Source organism: Rhinatrema bivittatum, chromosome 2 (assembly GCF_901001135.1).
Source record: "Rhinatrema bivittatum chromosome 2, aRhiBiv1.1, whole genome shotgun sequence".
NCBI lineage: Eukaryota > Metazoa > Chordata > Amphibia > Gymnophiona > Rhinatrematidae > Rhinatrema > Rhinatrema bivittatum.
Window position 1 is genome coordinate 799,583,599 of NC_042616.1, and position 27,590 is coordinate 799,611,188.

The 27,590-nt window shown below is 41.9% G+C and overlaps 1 protein-coding gene and 1 long non-coding RNA gene across 7 annotated transcripts in view; one reads left to right on the forward strand and one right to left on the reverse strand.

The window, feature by feature from the left end:
* Positions 1–21,987, forward strand: part of LOC115085755 — a 60,484-nt gene extending 38,497 nt beyond the window's left edge. The window contains exon 3 of the long non-coding RNA XR_003854956.1: positions 20,325–21,987. This is a non-coding gene — a long non-coding RNA (uncharacterized LOC115085755). The remainder of the gene's footprint in view (positions 1–20,324) is intronic.
* Positions 1–27,590, reverse strand: part of LOC115085754 — a 1,125,639-nt gene that overhangs the window by 100,983 nt on the left and 997,066 nt on the right. The gene's annotated exons all lie outside the window — the stretch shown is intronic.

Below are 27,590 nucleotides of genomic sequence, written 5' to 3' on the forward strand. Positions count from 1 at the left end.
AGGACGGGGGTTATGTGGTCAGATTTTCTTTTACCCGTCAGGACTCTGGCAGCAGCATTTTAAAGTAGCTGCAAGGGTTTTAAAGATGTTTTAGGTAAACCAATCAGGAGAGAGTTGCAATAGTCCAAACTGGTAAAGATGAGGGCTTGTAGGACGGTTTTGAAATCATGGGGGTGAAGCAGAGGTTTTAAGTGTTTGATTACTTGTACTTTATGAAAGCCCTCTTTTGTTCTAGTAGTAATATGTTTTTTGTAGTTTAGTTCATTGTCTAGCCATATGCCTAGGTCTTTTACGTTGTCTTTAATTTGAATGTGGATGTTGTCAATTTGGAAGAGTGGTGTGGTTTTTGATCCAGAGTTTTTTTTAATGATCTAAAGTCAACGACAAACCTTTTCCATTGGAAAAAAATCAGCAGAACTAGGGGTCACAATTTAAAACTCCAGGGAGGAAGACTCAGAACCAATGTCAGGAAGTATTTCTTCACGGAGAGGGTGGTGGATACCTGGAACGCCCTTCCGGAGGAAGTGGTAAAGACCAAAACTATGAAGGATTTCAAAGGGGCGTGGGATAAATACTATGGATCCATTGAGGATGTGAATGAAGAGAAGAGGCATGGGGCTGGCTTGCAGGAATGTCGGCTACTACCTGGTGATTAATACCCTTATTCAATAAACATACACACGGTTAATGCAACTCCAACATTGCTCTATGCTTCAATGGCAAGAGAAAATGTGGGGAAAAGGATTTGCATTCACAAATAAGTGTGGGAGTAGCTTGCTTGTTGCAGCGGTTACTACCCCAAACCAAATAAGCCTGATATTTCCCTTTCAATGCATATCCAGCGCAGCTCACTACTTCAACAGCAGGGGAATGAAGAAAAGAGGATTTACATTCAGACAACCACCAATGAGGACTAAATTGCACAGACTGGGTAAACAAATAAGCATGAGAGTAGCTTGCATATTGCGGCAGTTACTACCCCTAACCAATCAGGTTTGATACTTCACTTTGATACAGCTCCAGCACTGGTTTCTACATCAATGGCGGGGGTGGAAGGAAATTACAACCAAAAAGTTACCAATAAGGAAGGGCCCTGACCTCAGCGGTGCGGTCAGAATAACAGATAAGTATGAGAAAAATAAGTGTGAAAACTTGCTGGGCAGACTGGATGGGCCGTTTGGTCTTCTTCTGCCATCATTTCTATGTTTCTATGACAGAGCATGTGTGTGATTGAGAGAGAGACTGGTCAGAGGTGATGTGTTCTGTGAGAGAGAGACAGACTGGTCAGGAAGATGACTGGTGTGTGTGTGTGTGTGTGTGTGTGTGTGAGACAGAAACTGGTCAGCGAGGTGACTGGTGTCTGTGTGAGAGAATAATAAAATAAGGTTTCAGGTTAATTTTTCAAAATTCAATTCGCCATATACAAAAATATAATTGCTTTGAGGACAAATTATGTAGGACCACTACCAACGGGATCTGTATAACCATCAGACCCCACATAGGAGAGGTCTCATTACTTTATTTATTTAGTGATATTGAAGTCTCTCAAAAATGATATTGCCACGGGAAAATAAACAAAGCTACGGAAAAGCTTTTGTTCAGATGAAAAGTCATATGCAAAAATTGCAATACTTAGCTTTCAACCGGGATTAAGGCTGAAATCCCAACGTGATCACGTTTCGGACCACCAAGGTCCTGCTTCAGGGGTCAAATCTTCTCAATCCTTCGTGCTAGAGCTTCTAGTCTTCATTCCCACAACAGCAAAACAAACTGGCGTTTTTTTCAAACATTCTTTGGCGGTCCGTTCTTCGGACCCGCTTAATTTAAAATGGCAGAACAGCAGGGTATATATCTACTTCCTACGCATCTGACGTCAATCTTACGTCAATACGTATTGAGGGCAAGTATGAGGTCCTCTAACAGGTCGTCTGTTCCACATTGGAATCCTCCATTTTATATGAAAAGTCCTCCATCAGGTTGTCTACTACACATTAGTATCTTCCATTTTGTGTTGAGGGTTCTCTATCAGGTCGTCTATTTATCGAAATCGGCTTTTACAGATGAAAATCTTATATATAATATCTGAAGTCCTCTATCAGATTGGCACTGATATCTTCCAAATAATACAGCAAATACACGTATTCTGGTGATGAAAATTTACAGCATTCATCGATGTCTAGAACAGACCAACAAACTGTGTCCTTCATTTGAATATATTTGAAATCTTCTGTCGGGGTTAAAATCTTCCATCCGTAAGATAGAAAATTCAACATTCTTTAGCACCATGAACGGACCATCAACTATGTTAAAGTATACCAGTTAATTTTCTCGTTCAGTCCCCCAGGAGAGAGACAGACTGGTCAGGGAGGTGACTGGTGTGTGAGAGAGACAGACTGGTCAGGGAGGTGACTGGTGTGTGTGTGTGTGTGGGAGAGACAGACTGGTCAGGGAGTTGACTGATATATGTGTGTGTCTGTGTGTGGGAGAGACAGAGACTGGTCAGGGAGGTGACTGGTGTGTGTGTGTGGGAGAGGCAGAGACTGGTCAGGGAGGTGACTGGTGTGTGTGTGTGAGGAAGAGATACTAGTTAGGGAAGTTACTGGTCTGTGTGAGACAGAGACTGGTTGTGGGCCCTAAGGAAGAAGACTGTGAGGACAGAACTTCAGCAGCCACTGCTGCTTCTGGTGAGTGCTATTGGCCTGCAAGGGAAAGGGAAAGGAGTAAGAGTTCCTGGAGAGGGTAAGTAAAGGCGGCTTTTAAAGTTTATTTTTCTTGATTGACTGCCATTTTAATTATTGAGTATTATGTGATGTGTCTGCTGTTTTGAAATATTTTATTGATATTTGGACAATTTTTAATAATTTTTATGAGTTTTTAATTGTTGGAAGTTTTTCTGTTCATCAGCTGTTTTATAACATTTATTAGTATAGTTTTACAATTATTTCTAAGTGGGTATCTATCTATGGCAGCTTGACTTGCTCTGTTTTCCTAATAGGAGGTGTATTAGTGTTTAGGGCCTGGTTTAATAATTGTAGTGATAAATTAGTCTTTTCATAAGGAGGGGTATTGTACCTGCCAGTAAATAGAGTTTGTTTTGCTTTTACTGAGATGTCATCAGAACCAGAATACCTTTTTTGTATGGTGGGTTGTACAGGTAATGCCCTAGTTCTGCTCTGCACCCATTTTTGGGGGTCAAAGGGGTTCCTGAGGATGCAGAATGTATATTTACATTTTGCCCCATAACAGTCACATGTTCAGTGACTGTCAGGTGTGTCCCGGCCGAAAAAAGGTTGAGAACCACTGCTCTATGGTGTTAGTTGATATTCAGTTGGATGCATTAGAATGCAACTGACTCTCTTGTCTGATGGAAGATCAAACTGTTTACAAAATGAACCTTTCATCCAAGCCAACTTTTGAACATTTATTTGTTAGACTTATTACAAGCCCTAGAGACACATGTGTGAGGAACAGAATAAAATAAATGTACATAGGGAGGGCAATTTTGTAACACTATGGAGACTTGGGCAGCAGATACATGCATAACTTACACAAGTCTTCAAAGCAGACGCATGCCCCCAAATTTGCTGTTAAACTTACGTGATGTATCACACAAATGCACATAAGCCTGTCTTTCATGTACGTGTGTGTGTGTGTGTGTGTGTGTGTGTGTGTAAAATAAAAAATGGCCTAATCAATAATCAAGGTTCACATGAGGATAAAAAAACATAAAACGTATCACCATTCATTTAAAACCAATCCAGAAAACGTTCAATAATCCTGCATCCTTATTCAAATTTCCATGACGACCTGCCTTTTTCCCTGAAACTTGTTGGTAGGCCTTTGATCATAGCTACAAATGTATGAAGATGGGATTGATTCTCTGACATCTCCCCTGATGCAGGAATAATAAACTGTGGACTGTAGAGGTGGTTGTCATTTTAATAGATGTTTGACAGATATAATTAGGAAAACATAGGTAATAATTTCCTTGATTTTCATGGTGTGGACATGAATATGAACTTTGATTCACAGGATTTTTTTTATTTGCAAATGAGATAAGCTTTAAAAACATCTTGAAAAACACTTTCCATTTTGTTGAAGTGACAAAGGTTTTCAGTGTAGTTTCTCTCTGTTTCGGTTGCTGCTATGATTGTGCCTCTTTAAATTGATTTTGTGAACTGTGGAAATCACTCTTTTCTCTATTAGCATATGCGATTTTCCCTTTTGCCTTGTTTCATAACATAGTTTATGTCAGCAAATAAGGGCAATTTGACCCACTCACCTTTACCAGCACTCAGTTCACTAAAGATATTCCCCAGATATCAGTCGAATGAGCTTGACTGCTGCAAGAAATCACTCTTTATCGTTTCTGCCCTTAGCCAGCTAGTGCTGTCAAGCCAGCCTGCTACCCACACTAACCCCCCTCCCCATTATACATGAACGTATTCCACCATCTACTGCCACCCTACTACATCTCCCCGAGATCTCAAAGCAGCACAGAGCAGTGGTACCACATGTTGCCTCTGTTCTCTCTCCTTGTTTGGACCTCTACTATTCTGGGAAAAAGTACATATATGAGAATCTCTGTTACCCTCTCTCTGTCCACCCCTGTTGCTACTGCAACTACAACAACACTGGAAAGAGATATTTTGCTCTGCCCATTTGCCCTCTACATAAAGATAACTATTGGCTTCTGCTGATCACCTGACAGCATAGCCTGACATTCCTGGTGCCACCATCATACTTCTTATATTTAGTTTTCTCATTTCCATACTTTTGCTCTTGGTGACCTTCATTTGGCGATTTTGATTTTAAGAATTTTAACATTGCTTTGGGCAGATGAATAGCTTGGATAAGTAGTTTATTCATGCTGATATTACATTACATTTAGAGAGAGAACTATCACTTCTTGTTCATTCTAGTCCACCCCTATCAATTCTTTAAAAAATTACTCAAGCCCCATCGGTGTACTGCTTTGATTTTATTCTTCCTTCTTCTCTTGCCTATTCTGTACTTGGTCTGACCTTGATTTCGGTTTCAAGCCCCTGTTCTCCTTTCTTGCAATATCTATGGTTACTTTGAGGTCCATATTTAGCCGCCTTGCGGCTCATGCTGTACATTCAGCAACACAGCTGTGCCGCTGAAGATACCCAGATTCCTAAAGTTAGCCGGATAAGATGATCCGGCTAACTTTGGAACAGGTATAAGTTGTCTGGCTCACTCAGCTCCTCCCCAGAAAGCCTTTGGACTGACCCAGGAATGCTACCTGGATACATAGTTATCTGGCTAGATCTCAGCCTAGGTGGCCACATTTTCGTTTAGCATTTGAATATGGACCTCATTATGCTGTAAACAATTGCTTCTGGTAATACCCGTATTATTTAAAGAACTTGAAAAAGAGATGCTGCAGGAATAAATTACCATGCTACTGTTACCACTTGTTTTACAGGAATGCTATGCTCTGATGAATACCAAAAGAACTAAACTCATATTTGCTACAGCAGACCTAGCAGAGCTAACTGACAGCCTTCCAGCTGCAACAGTGGCGGGTATGGGAATTTGGAGAAGCACCACAGGGTACTTCATATGTGCATTTGCACATTAATAGCCAAAATGTTTTTACACTTGCACACCTGTATTATGACTACTTAAGTCAATATTCTAGAAGAAAATTAAAGTATCTTTTTTATCCAATACATATACGAGTCAATTTTCCACACTGTCAAAGTAATAACTAAACTCTATGATCGTTTACTTTAAAAGGCATTGCACAATTAAGATTTTTCCCTTTTAACTGAAAATTCTTTTAGCATGCAGGTAGTGAGTGATAACTTCTATGACATTTTAATTTTTTTTTTTTTTAAATCATTCGTCAAAACCATATAACCTTGAATTAGGAGTTTGCAGGTCCTATGATTTAAAAGTTTTATTTCTTCCCAGTTTTGATAACGTGCCAGTGGGAATCTATTGCAAATATAATCAGGAACTTTAAACTACATTCTGCAAAACTCCTGAATAGTATAAATAGCTTTTTTGAGATGCAGTGACCAGACTTATACATAGTACTCTAGGTGCAGTCCCACCATGGGAAGTCTTTATCAAGATAACTTATCACAGACAAAAGAATGGGATGCCCCACTGCCTCTGAAGAAGAAACAAGAACGTGAAACGTGGAAGGATTCTCTGGAGACCTCGAGCAGCTACGGATTCCACGTAGGCAAAGTTCTGTCTCCCTCACTGCCGATCGTTACAATGAACTCTTGTGTTTTTTTCAAATGCTTCCATAAAGGCTTTAGTCATAGTGGTCGAAGTGAAGGCGACAGAAGCAGAAGGCAGAACCCACTTAGGAATTATCCTTAGCAAGGCTAAATTAGTACCTCAGACTAATCACACCATATCACGGCCTGAACTACGTGGAGCAGTATTGGCAGCAGAGATAGCAAAGCTCATATTAAGTGAAATAGACATTCAGCCACACATAGTCAAGTTCTACACCGACAGCAAAGTAGAGCTGGGCTCCATAAATAATCAGACCAGAAGGTTCTCTTTATATGTAAACAGAGTTGAATGCATCAGAAGTCCACGTGACCAGAGCCATGGCATTAACAACTGAATTTTAAAACGACACATGCGTTAAAAACCGGGGGTTACGCGCAGAAGTACCGGGCCCAGAGAAAGGGGCGGGGAGGGGCAGGGCTGGAGGCGACCGATACAGCCGCCATTTGCCACTTTGCCAGCGCGCGCAATTTGCTAGAGGAGCAAAAGATAAAATAAAAAATTTGGGGGTTAGATAGGATAGGGACAGGGGCGGGGAGGAGAGGAGAGGTGAGGTGAAGAGGGAGGAAGGTCAGTTAGGTGGGTTGAAAAGTTCCCTCCCTTAATTGCAGCAGACTGGGAGGGAACTTGGGAGAGGCTCAATCTTGTTGCCGTGCGTAATTTTACAAAATTAGGCCCCCTCCTGCACATGCCACCTGCACGGCCCACGGATTTTATAACATTTGCGCGCCAGCGCACACATTATAAAATCACCATGTCCATGTGTGCGCACCTTTTAAAATCTATTCCTATGTGCCCACCAATCAGAATCCAGCAGATCACGTTACAAGATCTGTCTCAGCAGCTTGTCTGATGCAGACAACATTTATTTATTTATTTAAGACTTTTTTATACCGGTATTAGTCGAAATATCATATCGGTTTACAGTGGAACAATAGCATGGAAAATACAATGAACAGGGTAAAGGGAAGGGAAGGGGAAGGGAACATGGCTAACAGGACCTAGATTCCTTACGAAGAGTAACAATGGATCCCCAACTTTAAGAGACTCCTTTGAGCTTGTGAATCCTGGATCAGACATAAAAGTCTGTTCCCAAGTAACTGCGCTTGGCACTAATATCATTCCTGAAACAAACTGGAAGTTCACTAGTTCAACTGTTTCTTGAAGCAGTCAAAGATGAGACAATCTATGGCACACCTTATGCACATTGTGCTCTCTTTTCATCAGACACTGGACAGTACATCAAATGTTTGTTACCCCTGGCATCTCTACACAAAGCCATACACAGCTGATGAGCTCTGTCATTCAGAGAATGCCATCCTGCATTGTGTACAGCAAGAGGTTTACACTAAAGAAATCAAGTGCATCACTAAAAGACCAAACATTTCCAAAGATAGCCTTCTTTGGAAGTTGAACCCTTTCATTGATGAAAATAGCCTAGTCAGAGTCAGTGGTTGACTGAATCATGCCAAACTGGACCTCAGTGAAAGAAATCTTTTAATTATTCCTTGCCAGAATCATGTTACTATTCTGCTTGATGATACTACCATGAGCAGGTCAAATACCAAGGTCAACACTTTACAGATGGAGCAATCAGAGCCGCAGGCATCTGGATCATCGGTACAGAACAATGCATCTCTACCGTCATTGATGAGTGTATCAAATGTTGCAAATTACGAGACCAACAAAAAAAAAAAAAGAGAATGGCAGACCTGCCAGCTGACTGGCTCAGCATGGATCAAGTCTTTACATACATACGGCTAGATGTCTTTAGACAATGGTCTGTCAACTGCCAACAAATGAGGAGGACCCACAAACAGCAAACAATGGGCTATGATATTCACATGCATAAGCATTCGTGCTGTTCACACTGAAGTATCGAGTCCATGGATATCTCCAGCTTCATTAATGCCCTCCAAATGTTCTTCTCTATCAAAGGACCTGCCAAACAGCTTCATTCTGTGGAACTGATCTCGGCTTCCGGTACACACTTTGGAGCGAAAAGCGGTACATGGCAAAAGTGGGTAATGTCTATACTACTAAGAGGGCCATAGTATGCTGTCTATTTAATAACAAGAAATTTATAAGGTTTTATTTTAATTTACCCTATATTGTTTGTGCATTCTTGTCAATTTAAATGCTAAAATGAAAATCTGGGCACTTTTGAAGTTTGCAACTTGGAGCAGGTTAGATATTTTCCATTCATTTTTATTTTTTCTTTTAGTAAAACATCATCTTCCACAAAATATAAAATAAATAATAGACATGACTAGATAAAATCCCCCTGTTGCAGACATTTGAAACATGGTCTCATGTCGGGAGTCTAATCTTCAAATATGCATAAGATAAATGCATTTTAAATTGCATAAAATAAAATAAAAAAAACTAAAACATGTACACTGGCCTATGATTAAATAAAAGGAAAATGAAGGTAGTCTACTACTGGGAGTGCATATTATGATGGCCACAATTGATGGTATTTAACTAGATTGAGCGAAAGACAGTTTGGTTGTTTTAAAACAATGTCCATGCCTGATATAAATTCAACTTATGCAGCTGCCATCTGGAATGAATTCAGACCTAGCCAGATATGATGAAGGGTCATGAGGTCACAACCAACAACCTTTAATTTTTTTCTATCTTCCTAATTTTATCAAGTCTCACCTTTTTAAAAAATGCTAGAGCAGTAGTTTTCCTTAATGTACTCCCTCCAGTTGCCAAGTCTAATTTGACTGCATTATGAACAGTTGCCAAGCAGCCCTACTACCATTACCTCTTGTACTAAATCCTGTATTCCACAAAGAATTAGATCTAAAAGAGCTCCCCCTCTTGTTGGTTCCTGGACCAGCTGCTCCATGATACAGTCATTTATTTCGTCTAGAAACTTCACCTCCCTACCATGTCCTGATGTGACATTTATCCAGTCAATATCGGGGTAACTGAAATCTTCCATTATTACTGTGCTGCCAAATTTTCTAGCTTCCCTGATCTCTGTTAGCATTTCGTTTGTTCATTCTGGCCAGGTTGGCTTATAACTACTTTATTAGTTTTCTTTTAAATAATTTTATTTTTGGAAAGCTAATAGAGTATTGTATCTCTGATCTCCTTCCCCAAGTCCAGTCTTCAGTTGTTCACATTGTATTCCTAATCACCTGGATTGAGACGACGCCTGCCTAGGGTTTGGCTAAGGAGCACAGGAGAGAGTTCTACAATCAAACGGGTAAGCTGGGTCTGTCTCACAGCCTGCAAGTTCTGTAATTAACTAAAAGTCATAGCAGAAACACAGATACTCCCATAGCCAGGTCTGTTGGGCATGCTACGCAGGGGACATAAAAGACTAGATGCTTGGGCAATAACCATGCTGGTATTGCTGGCTATTTAGATTATTAGAAAGCCTAGTGGTTGGGCACAAGAAAGGCGGGTACTGGAGAGACCTAAGCAAGGATTGTGCACGTTCTTCTACGTAAGATGGAGGAGTACAAAGCAGAAAGACACAAAACACTGCCCTGGATAAGAAAAAAATCTTACAGGTGGTCACATTTTGTGGCGGGTAACGGATATGTACCCTTAGCAGTGTAGACAGAATAACTGAGCAGACCTCACGGAGGAAATGGTCTTTTCCTGCCATCATTTACTATCTTAATACATGCGGTTCTGATAAGAACTCGAACAGCATCCCAGTATTACTTGGATTCATAATGGTATGCTACTAAGTATTAAGAAATTTCAAAAACTGTGAACACCAGGATCCTAATGATCTGGGGTACTTTTACTGCTTTAACTTATATAAGCAGACCTAAATCACCTACTACCAACTCAAAGGAAATGATTTATTTACTGCAGATGTGTGCTTCAATATGAAAACCAAGAACCCTGCAAAGTTTATGATAAAAAATCCCCTGGTTCTTCAATTTCAGCTTTATTAATTCTGTACTTCTGATCTAACTACATGAGATCATTTAGGCAGGGGGAAATATTAATGAGAAATTCATTTTATTTTTTTTAGTGGTGTTCTGGGAAACTGAGCAATTAGTGGAATCATAAGCCATCATGCATTATGAATTATTGCAATTACATTCATTTTGCTAAAATACTGCACAGCAAAGTCAAGCTGTATGTACCACTCACTTCAACACATCATTTTGCAATGCTGCACCAATAACCCTAAATGCACCTGACATTACAATGACAAATTACTTGTCCATTGTGCTTCTGTATATCATTTCAACAGCATTACCTAAGTCTGATTAAGGTATTGCATACATTTCTACATGAGAAACAAGCTTCCCATTCCTATTAGTGCCCTATCATGTGGTCGGCAATGGGTGTTTTCCTCCGGTGAAACAGATCTCAGAAGTACCGATGACTTCACCGCCACAGAAGCATAACTGAAGTGCCTTGAAGTCATCACAGGAGCCCAGCCCTGCTGAAAACTTTATTTTTTGCACATGGCAATACCTTTTAATGGATCTCCGGATGAATTGTCTAAAGATGCTGTTGTATATGAGATTTTCAGTCACAGAAATCCCTTCTTCAGATCCCCCCCCCACCCCCCTTAAAAAAAGGGGGACCTAAATGGTCTGGAAAGAGTGTCTCACAGTCCAGGAAGAATCTAATTATGTCTTTATAAAATGGAACGTCACTGTTTCAGTTTTATTCATTTTTATGTCTGGCACCATTTTTTGTCTATATTCATCCATGTGGAATGTAAAGGCCTGAGCTGCACGCTATTAAATCTCTACACCGTGACTTTTCAATCTTTGAACAATCCAATAATTAGCTCTAAAGGATACTTATCATGGGAATGAGTCAACGGAAAGGCATCCTTCAAAGTCGGTCGGAGAAGGACAGTTATAAATTTGAGCTCGCCCCTTTCTCATAGCTTTTTGGCGCCACAGAAGATGTGACTGAAAATAGCAGATAGGAGGCTAAATGGGGCCGTGACAGATTAATCAGTCATCAAGTGTCACAAGCAATTAGAAAGCACGGGGTTGTGAAACATCAGAAAAAAAGAAATGCACCAAGAAAGAGAGACGGCGTGAGGTGCGCCTGGGCGCCAGAATTTAAGGTGGAGAATAAAGCAGGATGAATTCAAAAGACAGGGTTCAAGCTTGGTATTTTTTCAAGAGCACAGTCTTATTTTTTAGATCACAATCAAATGGTCAGGCTGCATTAATCCACTTAAAAATACATGCGTTTATATACACAGACAAGAAACGCCAGCCAGAACAAAAGAGCCTACTTGTCAGGATGTTTGTGCACTGGATCAAAACAAAATAAAATCTCAATACCCTTGTCAGAGTCCTTATGTCCTCTCCCTGACATGCCTTGAAAACTTTGTGCAGATAGATTACTAAACAAGAGAGTTCTTAGGGCACCCACGCAGCATTCCTGTCCTTTGGAAAGGAGACTGAAAAGGGCCTGAATTAGCACAGGTCTGGAACTTGGAACCATTAGCGCCAATCGTCAAGTCTTCCAGGAGCTGAAAGCCACCATGCTCGGCTCTTCTTACTGAAGCAAAGGTGAGTTAGTGCATGACAGATTTACTTCTACACTTGATAAATCTTCTAATCATTTAAAAAAATAATTGCTGTCTGAATGCTAATGAGAGAAGCACAGACAGACAGCAGGGGCGAGGCCTTGGGTTGGAAGAAGTTTCTAGAGGAAAAGTCCATAAATAATTGTTAGCTATGTAGACTCAGGAAAACCTAGTGCCTATCTTTTAGAGTGAGGATGAAGCAATGGTTCTGCTCTTTGAGATTTGTCATGCTGTTGGGAGATTGCATGCTAGGCTCGCTGAAAGTTTTGTCTGATCCAACTGAGCACATCTTATGCTTCTGAAAGGTGAATTTTAAAAGCCCGGCAGGCCAAAATTGGGAGATGCATGCATAAGTCGGGCTCATGTGCACTCACCGAATTTTAAAAGCTGCCCAGCTGTGCGCATACCTCCTGCTGCGCACACATCTCACTCGATTTCAAAAAGGGGCGTGTTCTGGGCAGGGCGTGGGCATTTTGTGCATGGCCGAGAGAAATGTGCGTAAATACTTACGCGTCCCGGTGCGCGCCCAGGTCCACTGCCATATAAGTTTGCTTCTGCTACGGAGGAGGCGCAAGATGTGGTTTGGAAGGGTTTAAAGGGTCTGGGGTAACTTGGGGGAGAACAGGCTGGGGGGGGGGGGGGGGGCGGCAGGTTACAGGACCCGGCTCTTAACATAGCGAATTGGTGGCTGAACTGGTGAAACTGGCAATAACGTGGATGTGCGCTGTTATAAAATTCTCCGACTTACCCAGTAGAATTGGGATTTGCGCACCCACTTAAAATCAGGAGCATATATGAACACGCTCAGGCTACTTTAGAACATGTGCGCACAAGTATAAAACCGCTGCGTCCTGGGCAGTTTGAAAGTTACCATCTTATTGAGCAGTAGCACTAAACTTGTGTTAATTCAACCCATGTGTATCAAGTCACTGTGCAGTTCAATCACGGACTGTTATATTTAGCAGAATTATAGAGGATTTATAAAATATGTTTACAGTTTGTGAAAGAAAAATTGTTCCACCTGTATTTGCCACTAAAGCAAAGTTGCTTACCTGTAACAGGTGTTCTCTGAGGACAGCAGAATGTCAGTCTTCACACTCTGACCTGTTGGCGCCATCTGACGAAACAGCAGTCAAAGCACATGAGATCACCAAACATAATTTTGTCAGACTGCACCAGTGAGGCAGGATGGAAAAGGCTGCTGCTGGAGATTGGTGGGGGAGAGGCCTCCATTCTGCTTGTGGGGGCAGAGTAGGAGGTTTGAGAAAGATCAAAGCCCACATCAGGTCTTATGTTACTAGTGGGCCGACACTGGACACTCCTGGGGAAATTCTGCACGATAAAAATTTGAAATTCTGCAAAATTCTGCAAACTTCATATTGGTCAAAATAAAGACTGTCATGTAAATAGTGTTAAGTAATTACATTTTAAATACAGAAACAAGTTATTACTTAAAGATGCAGAATTTTAAATATTTTGAGCAGAATTTCCCTAGAAATTCACTGTAAGAGTGTCCCTTCCACTTGCTCTCCCTGCTCCCTGGCCACTTTGCCCTCTCAGGCCCCAAGTCCACCACCTGCCAATATCTCCCCCCCTTCACCTCTAGGCTCAACCCTTTCCACTTTATTGCCAGTCCCAGAGCTTGACCCCGTTCTCAGTACTGCCCTCACACAAGCTCCCTATGTCCCTCTTCTCTAGTGCACACACATATCCCCTCATACAGGGCCCTCTCTCTTGCATACACACCCACAGAAGCTCCCTTTCTCTCTCACACATACATCCTCACACAAGCTCTCTATGTCCCTCCCTCTCTCACACACATGATCCCTCTTCTCTAATGCACACACATCACCTCATATAGGATCCCTCATTCTCTCACACACCCGTCCCCTCACACAGGGCCCTCTCTCTTGCATACACACCCACAGAAGCTCCCTTTCTCTCTCACACATACATCCTCACAAAGGCTACCTCTGTCTCTCTCTCACGCAGCCCTTCACACAGGCTCTGTCTCACACATACACAATTCCCTTCACACAGACTAGCACCCTCACATACACACGAGCCCTTTTTCATATACACCAGCTCCCAATCTCTCACACACATAAATACTCCTTCACAATCTCCTCATATAGGCTCCCTCTCTCTGGAAACCACACTCAAGCACCCCCTCTGCTTTCTCTCACCTTCCCTGCACTCTCTCACACCCTCCTGCTCACCCCCCTGCTCTTTCACCCCTCCTGCTCTCTCTCTCACATCCCCTCCCTCTCCTCTCACACATCTCTCTACACACATGCACTCTTTCCGGGACCTTCATCTTTGACATGAGCGAAGCGTGTCCCGCAGCATGTGGGGGCCTTCATCTTCGCTGAGAACAGAACACCGGGGCCTTCATCTTCGCCACGAACGGTAAGCGCTCTGTTCAAGGCATGGTGGGGTCTCCTCTGCTATTTTCTGTGCAGAATTTGGCAATTCTGTGCGGTGGGGGGGGGGGGGGAGGAATTCTGCATTCCGCAGTAGCGCAGAATTTCCCCAGGACTATACTGGAGTTAAATCCCACAAACCCCAGATTTAACATGGGTTTTCCCAGCAGTTAACATCTACATTAAAATCAGCTGACAACGCACATTATCAAATGCTTTTATGTTGGCCTCTAACTTATGAATTTTCGAAGGCGTTACGCATGTGAATGTAACATACTATTGTAGCAATTTTCAAAAGCCATTTAATTGCATTTAGTGCACAAAACCTATTGACAATTCAATGGCATATATTATAGCAAATTTCAAATGCCCACTTACACAGGTAACGTGCTTAACAGATGTAAAACCCAGTTTTAAGTATGTAAGTGCTTTTGAAATTCAGGCCCTTTGGGATGGATACCTCTTACATATTACACTGGCATGATACACCTATCTTTGTTGACCTTGGATAGCAATGAATTCATGAAATGTCTGTAAGAGGAACAGCACATACCAAACTGTCAAGCTTATAAGGCTTTTACTGTGGCACAGACTTCCTGTATTAGGGCACACGATAACACATGTGTAAGCCTTGTGCGCTCTGCTTATACTTCTCAACTAGATGAAATCTCTCACCATTTCAAGCTTGTGCCTTCTGACCTATCAAAGCTGACAGCTAGAGTTTATCACAACAAACCAGTCTTTCATCTCTCTGAAAACACTGCCCAGCTTACTGTATTTTTTTTTTCCTTTTGCAGTTGTAACATCTGATTATAGCTGTTCTTTCAGAACCTGCTGAAAGAATCTGGGAGGTTCATGAGCCCAGCTGGTGGGCTTTCAGCTGGCAGAGCCAGCACAGACGACAGACAGACATTAATGTGGCTCGGCCTCCAAGGATAAGGCTGCCAGCTGCAGGGGTTTTGTAGCCCTCCCTCTCTGGTCATCCATAGAGAGGAGCTGGCACCGTTTCCCAATGCATCATCCATTCTCCCTTACAAAACGGTAGCAGGAAAGATGGAGTAAAGCAGAGCCAAAGAAGGGAGCGGAATAAGCAACATTAACAAATACAAAAAAACCAAAAGTTGAAAAGCTGTAATTATAAGCATTGAAGATGATGCTCTGTATTTTTCTGCAATTGGAAAGCATTCAGTAAAGTTTTTGTATATTTAAAGTGTTTCTGCTTTATTTCCTAGGTACCATAACAGGAAGCAAAACAATTTGACATTGCCTTCAAGAAAAAGTCAGACACAGGGAGGGTAATTTCATAACTCCCTGGATAGCAGTAAAGTTTGCATGTACATGAAGTACGCAGACTTTACCGAGGATTTTCAAAGCAAAAATATGCGCCCAAGTCTGCTTTGAAAATTCTCAGGTCAGTGGCCAGATATATACATAGATTACGCCTCTGCTTCCGAAGACGTAACTTAAAAAAAAAACTGTAAGAGCTGACTCTGCCTTGGCTCTGTCCCTACCCCCCCCCCCCCCCCCCCCCGAAACCCTTCCGCCCAGATCGTGTAAAAGTGCGCACGTGCAAACTATGACACAAACTGAGCCATGGCAGGATTCCCCCCCCTCCCCCCCCCCCAACAGCCTCTTCAAGTTGAGCAGTTCAACAGCATCAACATCTTGGTCAACTGTGCAAGATGTCAAAACGCCGCTTTAGCAGAATTATTTCTGTTTGGCCTGCTTTATTGGATCGACTGAACTCGGGAAAAGCACAAAGAGTGGCCAAGCTTTGCCTTTCCTTGCCCATGGGGGCTCTCTTGTAGAAGTGACTGCATGTGGCAAAGCATGTAGCACACATAGGGCACCCTTCTGAAGTGTGCAGGCCACATAATATCTGAAGCATGCCTGCATTCCTGTAGGGGCTTGTTTAACAAGCGGGTGCAACTCCTAAAATACTGTAACTACCCCCGCTAAGAGGGAAACAGTGACTTTATATACATACCAAACTGCTATAATAGAGGTATTTTCCACTCCAGAACGAGTAGCAACAGATCTGCTGTGTAGCTGTAAAAGCAAGGCTGGGGAAGCGTTGATGGTTGGTAAGGCTCTAAGTCTGTGAAATACTGGCAGCCATAATCACCGTTCCGATCAGTCTCTCAACTCAGAAAAGAATACCAGCACCTACATGTCTGTCAGTCCATGCCTGCCCCAGCAGACAGGACCGACAGACATGAGAGTGCAGCTAAGCATGGCCTGCAGACGTTACTGTGATGTACTAACTGGGGGGAAATATTACTGCTTCATTTGCATCTGTGCCTAGTTGTTCATAAAGAAGGACTCCACTTTAGCTTCAAAAGAGTGTATTGGCTAAAGTAAGGAAGGTAACCAACTCCCTGAAGTTAGCCAGTTAAAGTTACTCAGTTCTGAAAGGGGATTAGACTCTTCCCTGTCAGGGAAGGGACCAAATGTTGGCCTTTTAAAATGCAGTGAAGTGAATGCATAAAAAACAAACGTACCAGAAGCTGTCCGCTCTATTGCACTTAGTCTTTAGTTCAGCAGGCCACAGTTGGGGATTTGGGAGGAGGGAATTTGGACCACATCCTTTTTTAAGGAAGGGGATGGGGGTAATATCAGCACCTGCTCGACACGCTAGTTTCTTACCCCAATATTCAAAAGCCTCACGAGTGGCAAAGTCTGAACATATTTGGTTAAACTTACTCGGAAAAAGTTATCTGGGTAACTTAAGATGAATATATTTAGCGGGAGACTGGCTGTTAAATTCTACAGAATATCCCCAAGCAAAGTGAGCTGGTTACCTTTAATCAGCAAACGTCTCGCTTGCCACATCACTGAATTCTGACCTCAGTATGTTTAGAATTGTTGGTAGAGAGCTCATCACTTGATGTCGAGAGGAGAGGTGGGGCTATGCAAGGAATGCCCTGGTGGATCAGACCAGTGGGCATCTAGCCCAGCATCCTGATTCAGACAGTGGCCAGCCCGGGTAGACTGGAAGTATCTAGGAAATCTGTTTCTTGTTGCTCTCCCCAAGAACTAAGAGGTAGAGAAACCAAAGTCTATCTGGCTAATAAATATTTATGGACCTGTTGAGGTCCATATTCAGATACAGTCCAGGTAGCAAAGTTAGCCGGGTAAACTTATCCGGCTAACTTTGGAGGTATAGTCAACAGTGAAACTGCACTATTGAATATAGCCGGCTAACTTTAGGACAGCTCTATGGCCTGGCCAGACTTAGTCATCCGGCGTACTCTGAATATCGAAGTTAGCTGCCCAACTTAACTGGCTAACTCAACTGCTTCCAGTGATGCCCCTGGAATGCCCCTAACTTAGGCGTGGATTCATCATTCCTTGCAGAATAATGAATCCTGCGAAAACGGGGGGCGAGCCTGCGAAAGTCCGTAGCCTTCGCACCATGGTGGTGCGCTGGCTGCCGGCTTACGCACAAATAGCACCACCGTGAAAAGTGGTGCTATTCGGCACCTACTGCTGGCGATAATGTTAGTAACATTATCGCTGGCGGTGAAGACACCGCCAACTCTGCTCCGACTCCTATCCTCCCCCTAATTTGCATTCTATCACATGCGAAAAGGCCTTTGATAAATGACCCCCTTAGCTGGCTAAATTCTGAGTTGGCTGGTTAAATGCTTTTGAATATGGATCTCATTATTTCTGAACTCAGTTATACTACTAGACTTAATCACATTTTCTAGCAACAAATTTCTTAGCTTATTTGTACATTGATAAAGAAAAAACACATTTTAAAAAGTATGTTAAGTCAGTTTCAGGGAGTGTCCCCTAGTTCTAGTACTATTTAATACCGTAAATCATTCCTTATTAATCTCGCCCATACTATATATCATTTTATAAACTTCTGTCATACCACATCTCAGTTGTCTCTTCTGAAGAGCCTGAGCTGATCCATCCATATAATCATTTTTGTTGACCTCCTTTGTACTTTTTCTAGCTCTGCTATACATTTTTTTTGAGGCGCAGAGATCAGAACTGCATCCAATACTCAAGGTGCGGCCAAACCATGGACTGATAAAGAGGCATTATGGGGCAGATATTAAAAGCTACGCGTGGACGTAGATTTGTGCATACAACCCGGCGCGCACAAATCTATGCCCGATTTTATAACATGCACGCCCAGCCGCGCGCATGTTATAAAATCTGGGGTCGGCGCGCACAAGGGGGTGCACACTTGTGCATGCCGAGCCCTAGGGGAGCCCCGATGGCTTTCCCTGTTCCCTCCGAGGCCGCTCCGAAATCAGAGCGGCCTTGGTTGGAACTTTCCTTCCGCTCCCCCCCACCTTCCCCTATCTAACCTGCCCCCCAGCCCTACCTAAATCCTCCCCCCTATCTTTATTTTGTTCTTTACACCTGCCCGTGGCTGGCGCCCGATCCACGCCCTGCCCCCTTTCCGCCCCTTTTTCAAAGCCCTGGGACATACGCGTGTCCAGGGTCTTGTGTGCGTAGCCAGGCTTATGCAAAATAGGCTCAGCGCGTGCAAGAATGGGTTTTAAAGGGTTACACACATAACCCTTTTAAAATCCGCCCCTATATTCTCTTCTAAAGGACTGGGAAACCATTTCTTGCAAAGCACCTCTATGACACCAGGAAAGATGTCTGGGACTAGTACATAAACACATCAAATACAGGGAAATGTACACCAGTTGGTGTTGTGTCCCTGTTTTGAAGGGGCAGATTTGACATGCAGGAAGCAGACTCCTACAATTCCAACAATTGACATGCAGGAAGCAGACTCCTACAATTCCAAGCACAGCATGTTATTCTCCTTGCTTGCTCAGTTACAGAAAAACATTTAAGTCAGCAACCCCCTGCCTGCCCCCAATCCCCCACTCCCAGCCTTTCAGTCTTCCCATGGAATAACGTATGGCCCATTGCATGGTGCTGCCCCTGATATCCAGACTTGCTGTAACATAGCAGAAAGACGTGCAATACATACCTTCTCAGTTCAACTTTACACTGTTTGAAATATATCTATTTTCTGTCATGTGACTGGAATAAAAAAAAATTTCCACTTTGTCAAGTATGAAGGTAATAGTTCATACAATGGAAGGCTCTCTACAGAAAGATAGGATCTAGTGTTGCCTGCAAGAATAAGCTTTCCCAGTTAGCCAACAGAGCCATACGGGCACATAACTCTATGTTAACTGGCCACATTACTGTAGTAAGATAGATGTAAATGCAGAATGCTAATGTAGCATTTATCAGAGGGGTCTGGGGTTGTAAGTAGTGCTTTCTCTGCACAAAAATGGGTGGGGCTTGATTGTCGAGCGAAGGCGTATAGAGCCTTTTGCCACTATGATGTTTCAAATCCATCTTCACTTAGCAATGACAAAAGTAATGAGCATCCAAAAGTCGTGCAGAGGCTCATGTGAAACAGGCTGGTATTCTTAAGCTCAGTTCCATCCTTAAAACTCACCGAATTCACTTGACACCATGGAGCCCATTGTGCTATATAAGTCAATTCAGGCGAGAAAACTCACTCTTTGCCCTGAACTATTATCACCTAACTCACCAGTGTGCTTAAAGCACAACACGTCAGATTGTTTTCACATGTAGAGTTTTTGCACTTTACAGGACTTTATATTCAAATGCCCAACTTAACTGGCTAACTCAACTGCTTCCAGTGATGCCCCTGGAATGCCCCTAACTTAGGCGTTCAAATGCACTGAAAATTCAAATGCACTGAAAATTCATTCAAATGACTAAAACCATATCTACAAGATATGTATTCACACCAGCTATTCACTGGATGAGAGATCGGATCATATTCTTTTCATTCTTTTCTCTCTTGCTGACTAAAGAGGGTGGGGGGCGTGGTGACAAAACGGAAGAAAAGCAGGAGTGGGCAGCAAACCAGGCTCCCCTTCTTATCAAAGTGCCACAAGGCTGATCAGGGACTCATTTCTCTTCCTCATTCTCCATGTGAGGAAGGAGGGAGGGCCATGCGAGCCCGTCTATGTATTTTGTTAGATCTGCATGTGTAAAATTAGATGCTGCTATACTTAACAACATTTTCCTTGTTACTGACCAACTAGTGGCTTTTTTTTTTGCAGAATACGGGCATAATTGCAACAACCAGACATCTCTAGTCTTAGGGAATGGCAAGAAAAATCTGGATTTCTAGCCTGTCTTTTCCAAGTAAGGCTCAAGAAAGCTTACAGCATGTTTAGAGGCTCAGGTACAAAAAGATGTTTCCGCAAAATGCTTACAATCTACATGGCTACCTGAGGCAACAGGAGACAAAGTGATTCACTTGCCCAGGGTCACGAGGAACATCAGTGGGAGAAGCAGTTACTCCAACCAGCAAACCACTGCTTCTCTCAAGCTGAGATGCGGGTTAAATGCAGGGAGAATGTAAATGCGGATAAGGAACGGACCAGACCTGCAGTGCAGAAGCATTTATAGATTCCTGAGAATACATTATTGCTGATTCCATTTGGTATCCGTTCTCCTTGGTTGTCATACACACAGAATTACTGTGACTTATTCTATCTGACTCCATTCTTCCTCTGATATATTCCGACCTGTAACCCTTAATTCCAAACTCTTCATATCTGGCTAATAGGTTACTTCCATAATTATTTGATGAATTTTGGTTATAAGTCCCTTGTTAATGAGAGGGCCCGCTAGTAACATTTTGAATGCTGTAAGCTCTTCCACTGCCTCAGGTACAAACAGATTGTGAGCCCTCTGGGGACAGGGAATTACCTACAGGACCTGAATGTAACCGAAAGGCGGAATATAAATAAATAAATCCACCAGAGTGATATTTGTTGGGATTAAATTTAGATATACGCTTGATTCTGAGTTTTGCTGAAAGTCTTTCCTGTGACAAAATTTCTTCTTTCATGAACAGTTGCCCTGTGTGCCTAGTATCACTGTGTTGCATCCAAGTGAAATTTATCTCATTAACACAGTTAAGACGTCCTGGGTTTCTTCACAGTGGTGTGAAAGAGGAAAGCTGGGAGAAACTTTCCCTATGGCCAACAGGCAGTGCCATGAGTCCAGCAGCCCCATAAGAAAGGGATGTTCCTATATTTGACGGGAGCGCTTCTTTTCCATGGTTGCTCAGAGTTTATTCCCAGGTTCCTTCCACGGCATTATGACAATTTCCAAGGTGTACACCTTTTCGGTATTTAATTAAGTCCAGGAGACTCAAACAATCCCTGCCCTCGGACCCATCAGGATGTCGTGTTTCATTCCAGCTTTATTTCCGGCCCACACAAGTTTATCAACAGATCTATTTATCTCAACAAAGGTGGCTATGGGGACTTTTACAGGCAGCATGACTAGTATGAACATAATCCTGCGGAGGAAATTCATTTTAATAATTGAGTTTCTACAAAGAATAAGATCCTAATGACGAACAGCCATGGTATAGCCACCAAGTTCAGATGTACTAAATAAAACGGCTCCACAGAGTCAAATCTTCCAATGACGCTTGCTGCACAGAAACTGTTTTCAAAGAGCTCAGTAATACGGCAATCTTCCAGATGTCAATGCTTGATATTAATTACATAATCATGAGCAAACACATCTAAACTTGGCAGCAAAACAAGGAGAGGGAAAGAAGAAATTTTGTGATTTTTTAGAGTGAATTATCTTGCAAGGGTTTTTGGATATATTTATTTGATGTTTAGGGTTTTTGTTTTCTTTATGTGATACAATATTTTATATTTTATTGGAGGTTTATGTATTTTTGTTTCTGTTTTGTTATGTGGGGGGTTAATATTGTGTGTTCTTTTTTGAATTGTATAAAATATTGTTTATGATTATATATAAAAATGTTTTGCTATGAATATAAAATTGTGTTTATGATTTAAAAGCTTTTTTGGAATAGTTGAAGAAACAACTTTATGTTAATTGTATTGGAATATTAAAGTTGTTTTACATTTTATATAATTATGTGTTGAAAGCACTTTCCCAGATTTTTTTTTCGAGATTCTTCAAAACCAGGAAAACTGAAGATAGGACCAAGCAATCAAATCTTTGACACTTTTTAAAAAGGAAGGTAAATTCAAATCATATATTCTGTTACCCAAGCATCTAATGTATCCCTGTGCCTACTTAAATGAGAATGCTGCTCTAATCTCTCCCCCCCATTACAATTGGAATACAAAGATCTAGCAGTTCAGTTTTCTTGGCTTAACCTTATAGTCTGACAATTGACAAAACTATTATCATTAACACAGACCTCGAGCAAAGTAGAGGTCTGTGTTAATGAAATGAAAGAATGCAAAATGCAGAGAGATACATTCTGTGTTCTGTGCCTTCTCCACTGCAGATACCTGATATCTCAGGGTGCTAGTGGCTCACAGGAAAATAAACAGTAGGAGAGAGGGCAGATATCCCTGCCATGCAGTCCACACCAAACTGAAGGTAGTAGAATCTGGGTCCTGGGTTCACCATATAATCCAATTATACAATGGATCAAACTGGCTTTCAGATTCATTCTCTTCGGGGTTGCAAAGAGAACTCTTGTGAACAACATTGCAGAATGATTATTGGAAAGGTTTGTCTTTTTGCCAATGATACCAAAGTCTGATTCAGGGTAGACCGTCAAGAAGATGTGGAAAATATAAGAAGGGATTCTAGCAATATGAGGAATGGTCTAAGATCAGGCAGCTATAATTTAATGCTAAAAAAAACGCAGAATTAGGCTGCAAAACCCCAAAAAAGAGGTACAGTAAAAGGTGTGAAAGAAGCATGAAATTTTAGTGGGATCTGAGAGTGATTGTGACTGATGATCTTAAGGTGGTCAAACAAGTGGCTTGAGGCAACAGCAAAAGCCAGAAAGATGCCTGGGCGCATTGAATGGTCAGCAGAAAAAAAAGAGGTGATACTGACTCCTGTAATTCCCTGATGAAGGTACATAGGTCTGGAGATCGCATCTTCAAAAGAATGTAAGCCGGCTGGAGTCTATCCAGCGGAAAGCTACTAAAATTGTCAGTAGTTTCGTTCTAATACATATGGGGATGGACTCAAAGATCTAGACATGCATACTCCAGAGGAAAGGCGTGATAGGAGAAATACGATACAGACATTTAAATACCTCCAAGGTTTCCATGCAGAGAAGGTGGGCCTCTTTCAAAAGAAAGAAAGCTCTAGAGCAAGGGGTCATGGGATGAGGATTCAAGGGGTAGATTCCAAAGTAATTAAAAGATTGTTTTTTGTTTGTTTTTTTTAACAGAAAGAGTAGAAGATGCAGAGAACAGCCTGCCCGTGGAGGCAAGGACAGTATCTGAATTCAATAAATGGGATAAACAGAGGATCTCTGAGGGAGTGGTAGGGACTGTAAAACTGAATAGGTGGGTAGTAGACTAGATAGGCAGTAATTGTATTTTTCTGCCGTCATGTTTCTTTGTTTCACCCGCATCCAGGGAGAGTAAAATGGCTCCCGTTCACCCTCATTCACCATGTTAATGGCCCTTGCCAGCCCTTTATAAAGCCCATTTGGTCTCTATGAACTAATATGAGACTATCCCTTTCAATTTGCTCTTTAGGATTCTTGCAAATATGTTTGCATCGTTTAAGAGAGAGATCAGTGTATATGAGCCACAGCTTTTCAATTCCTTTCCTTCCTTAGGGATAACTGAGATTGCTGCTAACTACATGGGCACAACACAACTGGTATCCTGATACTGCATTATGCAGCTTGACCAGTCTTGGACTCAGGATATGGGCAAAGGTTTTGTAACAGCTCAGAGTCAGACCATCCTCCCCTTGGATATTAACTGTAAGGTAACAGGTGCTGCGAGTAATGTTTTCCATGCATGGGGATATAGGTTTGCAGTAAGATGGTGGGGAGGACCTTAAGGTGAGAACTGGTAACCAGCACAAAAAAAAAACAAACAACTCATCACTTTTACATACTGATCAAAAGACTTGCTTTTCTATACTTTGTATTTTTATTTCAAACTTGCAATCAGTTTACATTTACAAAATTATGCATGGCTTAAATGACTGATTTTACAGTCAACAAACATTTATTTGTTTAAAAAAAAAAAAAAAAAAAAAAAGGTTCTTACAACTAACAGCCTTACTGAGCTCTCCCACCAAAGGTAGTTTGTTTTCCTGGCCGTATCATCAAAATTGGACATCCCATGTCTTATTTTATTCAATTAATAAGGGAATCAGGTACATTAATAATCCTCCATTGGTGTGTGTGCCGGGATCAGGTGGGTGGTGCTAGTGAACCAGCACTTTGGTGGCAGCTTAGTCCCTCAACTCACCCTTCTGCCTACCTTAAAAGGGCTTTCTTGAGCTTCATATGGTCTATTCCAAGCACTTTGAATGTTTCTAATCAACTTGTACGGCTTCAGCATTTGAATAAACAAACCAGCCAATCTTTTTACCTTGCTCCTTGCAGCCAGAATGGAGAAACAAAAACGTGGCTCTGTTTACTTTATTTATTTGGGCAAAAAGCACACGGAAAGGGCGGAGTAAATAGCACACACATACAATAGCAAATGCAACAAGAATAAAGACCTGATCAATATATCTCAAAAGGATACACTTTTACTGAAAATGCAGTCACACCAGTGGTGTACATTGGTTAAGAAATTACAGTTCAGCTCCTGCTCAATTTCACATGTTGTGTTTCTTTATAAATTATTTACATGCTTGGTTCCCCTGACGCAGCCCGATGCGAAGCACAGCCGTGCCACTATAAAAAAAAAAAAAGGGGGCCCCCTGTTTCAAAACTATGAACTGAACTTTGTTAACCAATGTACACCACTGGTGAATCTGCATTTTCAATAAAAGTGTATCCTTTTGAGATATATTGATCAGATCTTTATGTTTGCCACACAATTGTTCTTGTTACTTTTTTTTTTTTTTTTTATTTAAAAGGATTTATATTCCGCTGCATTAGGAAAATGCTCATAGTAGATTACATATTACTACAAATATAATCAGTATAAAAATGATAAAAAAATAAAAAATAAACAACACAAAGCAAGATGGCAAGAAAACACAAAGGATACAAACTGCTAAGATGACATTCAAGAATCAAGAGACCATAGTCTCAAAGGCTTGACCAAAAAAAAAATAGGTTAAAAGTGCTTTCTTGAAGTCCTTTCTGCCAAATGATTCAGCCAAGACTCCTTCCAAATTCCCAAATATGGCAGATGCTCTGGGTAAATGGGCTGTTGTAGTTGACCTGTCTTGTCCTTGACTGCAGCTCTTTTAAAATAACGGTGTGGGAGAAATGGAGGGCCTTGAATTCTACTTCTCCACGGGCAATGCCTGACACTTGTGTGTTAGAGGCCTGTGTGTAGTGAGCCAGACACCAGCCTCGTTCCCACCCAGATATGAGATCTGTGCAACCAGACCAGGTGGCTGATGGGTAGAGACCTGGATTGAGGGTATTTTTGGCATGCTCGACAGTGGAAGTGTGAAAAGTGAAAACGGGGAATTATTTGTAAAGGCAGCTGCAGCAGTATATTCTGGGATCCTGCAGACGAGTGTTTCCTTTTCCTTCAGGATAGGAGAAATGAACTCGTCGATGACACGGCCACACTGATATTGGTCAGCATTTGGTAAGGTGAGACTGTAGCTGCAAGGAAAGTAGATATCACTGCAACAGCTGACTCTGAGACTTCAAAGACTGGAGCATTGGAAGCAGAGGGGCCACTGGCAATGGTTTGGTGGATCATGGTGATCCTTCAGGAAGTTGTTATAGGGAAAACGTATTTGTCGAATGTGACAAAAATATGAGAAATAAGATAGAAAAACGGAAAACCAACAAAAAAAAAAAATAGTGAAGGAGCTGGAAGGTAAAGCGGTAAGTTTATAAGTTCTTTGGGTCAGAGATATTGTGTCTCCCTTAGCAGAAAGAGCGAGGATTTAGAAAGCAATTAAAAACAAACATTTTAGGAAATTAATTTTCTTAAAGTGGAGAACATTAGTCTTCTGGATATGCTTTGTCAATAACTTGCTCACTTAATTTCTCAAGAGATACTTCCTCATATTGTTAGAGTATTCTACCTTCCTGCAACTACAGCACGGAAAATAATGTTGATTTAAATTAAATATATTAGGTTCTCTGCCTAAAAAAGATCATCCCTATGATAAAACTGATAACACTGATATGGACTGAGAGACATTACAAAGCTCTCTGTCTCTAAAGCTACAAACAGATCAAGCTCAACAGCTGACATTTCTCACTTCTCAACAAGATATTAAATCCCTATAAATATAGAAAATATATCTCCCACTAATAAATTAACCCAAGACCCAGACCAAATCACCACTTTCTAAAAAAGCAAAAGGGGGTTTCTGCAAAGGGATTGGCTTTGTTTGGCTTCTCAGCCCAAGAGCTTGAGGTTTGAATCATTATGAGCATTATGATTATGATGCATCTCTACCTGGCATAATTAACTATTTTGGGGTAAATAATCAACCAGGTGCAAACTCCATGGGTACTTTTACCCAAGGGGTTTGCAACATAATTAATACAATAATACCCAGGTGCTATTTCCTTTCATTATTGCCCAAAGAAAACGTATCCAGACAGATTTGCATCTGTTTCACTGCGGGCAATTTTTCAGCCCAAAACAATGTGCCCTAAGTTTGAAAATCAAAACTATGCTCTTTCTTCCTCTCTCAGTACTTGGGAACACCTCGAGGATTGTCTGGATAAAGTTTAACTTTGGTTAAATCACCTTATTTTACTCAGTTTCCTAAAGAAAAGCTAATCAGAAAAGAGTTCCATAGAGTAGGTGCCGACAGCCTAAATGCTTGACACCAAATAACCATCAATCTGGTTGATGCAGCATTTGGAAGACTCAATGAAGCCTGTTGAGATGATCTAAAAGCTCTCAGCAGCTCATAAGGAACCAATAGATCACACGCGTGCGTATGTCCTACTGTAGGGAGATACCAGATGTTCTACCCCTATCTGCAATAAATATGAGTGGGCTTCAGAGAGATACAAGCTTCAAAAGATGGATGCTGACAGGTATGTTCTAACATAGAAACCCTGTCTGTAGAATTCGTGGACCCTTGGACTGATCGGAACCAGATGGTGAGCCGCTGAGTAGGGTGATAGCGGAGGTCCCGATCGGAAGGCGGCAAGGACGGAGCTGTGGGTGGCTGGAAGACGATCCTGGAAGGCCCTATGCGACCAAGGGCCGTGGCAAGGAAAGAAGGAACTGTGGAGCTGGTACAGTGGTGAGGTGGTCTTCGCCCTGGAAGCCGAGCCTCCCCTGAGAGGAGCTCGTAGGAGTTCGGCCGCTGGGACTTAGGAGATTCACCCTGGAAGCCGGCGCCCCCCCAGGAGGAGCCCGTAGGGGCCCGGCCGCTGGGACTTAGGAGAG